We start from the raw sequence: 4,576 nt of genomic DNA, 5'->3' as shown, positions 1-4,576 counted from the left end.
CTCGCCCCTGGGGAGCCCTCAAACACAAGGCAAAATACACGCGTGCAAAATATTACCAATTACATCCCTTGCAGGGCTGGAGCCAAAGTAGAAAGGGAGTAAATCCTTTTCTAGATAAAACAGCTTGACAGCTCAATTTTCACAGGCAAGTCGAGGGACCCCTTAATGCCATCAATTTTATGTATGTACACATTCGCAGTCAAGCCAGCTTAAAGGAATCCACCATGGAGGAGTTCTTTAATTGAACTCAGACTGGTGTGGCACGAAGCAACTTTGCATAGTTTTGAGGCACCGAATGTCTTCAGCTTCGATATTCAGCACCTTGCACCAACGGGTTCTTAAGGAATTATAACGAGAGAGAGATGCTCAGACCTGTGTAATTTAAGGTCTTAACACCTGATGCAGCAGAGCAAGCGGCTCTCAGGGGAGTGCACTACACTTACCCTGTTAGCTTCCTGTGCCCAATTATCTGACTGAAGCAGATGGTTAAAAATGTCAGAGCCGACTCAAAACAGAGGACTTGGGTTGGACTCAGGCAATTTATTGAGGTCAGCAGGGTAGTAAGGCAGGATGGAGACAAATCAAAAAGTTAAAAAAGCAAGCAATTGAGTGACTGGTTTGAGCTAATGGGATTTTTTTTCATTAGTACAATTTTCCATAGATAACCATAGCTGTGTTGAAATGGAAACGTTTCACAGAAACAAGTCAATTTAAACAAACCACAGTGCGAATGCATCCAAAGAAATAACTGTTTGCTTTTTTATTTTTGATGATCTGTGTTTTCTAGCCACACATCATATTAATTATATATTGGATATTAAATCAATGTTATTTTATATTGGAGGTGGGGATGTGCACTTGGATTATTGTTCAGCCTGAATGACATTTCCAATTATAAAACCTTGTTTTCTGGTGCTTATCATTTTGTCAAGGTAACCATTCTGGCTGATACACTGGCATGGGAAGTATGCCTCGGGCTGAATTGCTTTGGAAAAAATCAAGCAAAATGTTTCATTTGTTTCTCAGAATGAGGCTAAGGGGAAAAGAATAGGCTTTGCCCACGTTCAAGTTGGAGACTGATTTCTTTTAAATGTTCTTCCTGGCACCTTGAGCTTTAGCACAGTGGTAATGTTGGTAGGAGAGATGCAGTTTTTGCCATTCCTATGAAAGCATGCCCAAACGAAGCCAAGGTATAAGCCTTTGAAAAATCCCCATTCCCATTATCTGTTGACCCCCTTGCGTATGTGTTACAGTATGCTCATCGTATGGTTGACTACTGCTTTTCCCATGGGGTCCATCCTTACTCAATGCATAGCGTGGACCTGCTCTGGAGAAGCAGCAGGGCTTTATAACAAAGGAAGCTGTTGTCTGCTGGACTGGGCTCATTTGTTACAGAAACCTGAGGGTGCGTGATGAATGAGGGCAGGGATTGCAAGCACAAAAAAGAGGGTCTAATGGTTAAGAGCTGAATACTGCCCTGGATGACTGGACTCTATAGCTGCCCCAGCACAGTTCTTATTCACTGTCATTCGGTCTTCATAGGTTGCCACCAATGCATTTTTCAGCGTCCATCTCAATATCCCAGGGAATGACATGCAGAAATGGCGAGCATCGGCTACTACTTCAGTCAATGGGAACGGTGCTTTGAGTCTATAAAGCACTACACCTAGCTAAGGACCCTGAAAAATCAAGTCAGTGGTGTCTCAGATTAGTCACCCAAAAGATGTAGAAACGTCTGACCTTAATTGCTCTGTGCTTCAGTTCCCCACCTGTGAAATGGAGAACATGTCACTCTCCCATAGCACAGGGGTCATGAGTAGCACTTGGATACTGTAATAAGTGGCATAATAAAGCCACAGGGAAATTAAGAATGATGTGCTCAGAGCAGGGTATGAATAGTAGGCAATCAACACCGCAGGAGCTTACACACCGAACAATGTGAATTAAAAAAAATATTGAATAGCTGTCTCTTAAGCGAGCAGTGTTGATTAGGAGTCCTTTGGCAGGGAAAGAAACAGAACGTGATTATAGATAAAGACTATCACAATGCAATATCTTTTAACATTTACAAACACTTTGTTTTTTGGGGAGGGTGGGGGGGTTACTTCAGGTCTGGGACACTTTAGACATTTTGTTTTAAAACAAAGGTTTCAGAATGAGTATGCCCAAAGTGTGGAAGTACAGTTTTCTGACCAGCTCTGCAAGAGATTCCTGGATCTTACAGGCATTTAGGTAGCTCTTACCTTTACCGAAAATACTGTTCAACTCTTGGTAGCCTCTGTGACCGCTATGGTTGAAGCATGGTGACCACCACATTAGAGATGGGATGGGAGAAAGGAAAAAAAGACATTCTTTACTAGAGAAATGGTAGAGATGTGTTATTCTCACGGACTTGCAGGCAGTGCTCTGAACCAGCAGAAAGTCGCATCCCAGTCTCATTCTCCTCCGAGACTAGAGGGAGTATTTCTAGACTGCAAGATGCACGAGCGCTTTGGTCACTCGGGTAGCAGTACTTGTGTGGAAGGGAATTATGTCCATCCCACCCGATGAGACGGGTGGTACGAGTAGCGTTATGAAGCAAGGATGCTTCCAACAAAGACTCCAGGCTGAAAAGGTTTTGCAGGGGCAGGTTGTTGTTTTGTAAGCACAGATTATTGGACTTCGCTTTTCTTCATTTCACGTCAGTATTCCCCTCTGAGGCTATACCAGGAAAATTGGACATATAATTCATTCCCAAGGCAGATGTACTAGGAATAAATGACACTACAGTGTAGTCATCTGCAAGGCTTTTTATTGTCACACCATCAAGTTAAACAGTACGAACTTGGGCTTGGGTGGTTTGTTGGTGAAGACAGAGCTCTCCGGTGACTGTAGTGTAATGAGCATTCATACACGACAAGAAAAATGTTAAGTGTGGAGACCGACTTGGGCAATATTTATGGTGTACTATTCACTATAAACATTTTAATGTAGGTTGGCGCCACGTTGCTGTCCACTATAATAGTGGCATCAGCCCTGATTGTAATGTAATCTAGATAAGAGGTTTGACAGGAATCCTGCCATCAACATTTTGCATCAAATTCTGCAATCGACTGATATAAGCTAGCCCTGCTGCAAAGTAAATGTTTTTGCACCTAGAAAACTCTTACAGGGATCAGTTTTGTGATTGGTGGCAGTTGCTAATAGTAAGTCTAAGTCAGATGTACTCTTTTGATTAGCTTTAGAAAGCTGGACACTCCCAAAATTGTGATCTGAGACCTCTATAGCTAATTTACATTTGCAACCCTACTAATTATAGACTGCCTCAAAATTTCAAGTTCACTGCTTTAAATGGTATAAATGCTAATGCAGTTAATATCTCCAACTAAAAATACCAGTGGCTGCATTTTCAGAAATGGATGTGAAAAACATCAAGGAACAAGGGAAACACAGCTCTATCCAACTTGCAATTAAACCTGTAGCTCCCTGCAGATGAGCCTTTGGTTAATGAGGTAAACCAACCTGCCTTCATGGCAGGGTCCACGAAAAACAAGCAACAGGGTTGTGGGGTTGGGAGTTTTTTTATTATTACTAAAACTCGTTATATACAAAGACATCCTCACAGGAGATGGCGCTTCACAGATACCGGTTCCTGTGTTATCATGGCCAGCGCGCTCTATTATCTGATTATCGCCAGTCAGCATTGGGGACTTCACTAAAGCACTAGTGAGAAAATCTGATACAAATTAGACATGTGATCCTAATTTGAGAGTCATGTATTGGCTTTGGCAGCTAAGCAAAGCTGACTACACGTGATCTGTGAAGCTTAGAAAACAGCACCTTAGTTATACTTAAATAAATGATAGGTATTTGTTCAGTTGAACTCCACTACGACTGAAGCCAAACTGGCCACGTCTACACAAGACAGTTGCTGCGCAGTAGTGTTGCAGGGCATGAACCGCGACGCGATGCTACTGCCACCGTAGTAACGAGCTACTGCAGAGTCAGTATGGCCAGGACGCCGTGCAGAGATGCTACTACGCAGTAACACCGATTACTGTGCAGTCATTTAGTACTTGGGTATGCAAGTACTAAATGACCGCGCGGTAACACCTGTGGTCAGCATCTTGCGCAGACGTGCCTACTGACTAGGATCCAAGGCTGCAAGAGTTCCCTGTTACTGCCTCCCTCCCTCCCACGTTTTAATTCACACACTGGCAGGGAGCACATGGTCTAGCTTTGTCAAGGGGAAAAGAAAAAGTTCTCAACTGAGAATTGCTTTTTTTCTTAAAAAAAAAAAAAAAAAAAAAAAAAAAAGAGAGAGAGAAAGAGAGCAGACACACACAGGTGATTTAATGGGAAGGAAACAGCTGGTATCTGATGCAATTCTTCCTCTTTGCTGGATGGAGGTTGATTTCCCAGCGTTGCTGAGTCACTAGCAAGTTCACGCCATGCAGCGCAGAACCGCGGTCATCAGACCGGCTACTATGTGGAACGCAGACAGCCTGGGCTGAGGAACCAGAGGAGCAGCGAGTACCGAACGGTGCTCAAATGTATATGTGAAATGCAACAAATTCACCGAGAACCAGAGGGAAGA

This window comes from Alligator sinensis, unplaced genomic scaffold (genome assembly GCF_000455745.1).
Source record: "Alligator sinensis unplaced genomic scaffold, ASM45574v1 scaffold337_1, whole genome shotgun sequence".
Classification (NCBI taxonomy): domain Eukaryota; kingdom Metazoa; phylum Chordata; order Crocodylia; family Alligatoridae; genus Alligator; species Alligator sinensis.
The sequence above is the reverse complement of the archived record's forward strand: the minus strand, read 5'-3'. Positions refer to the sequence as shown.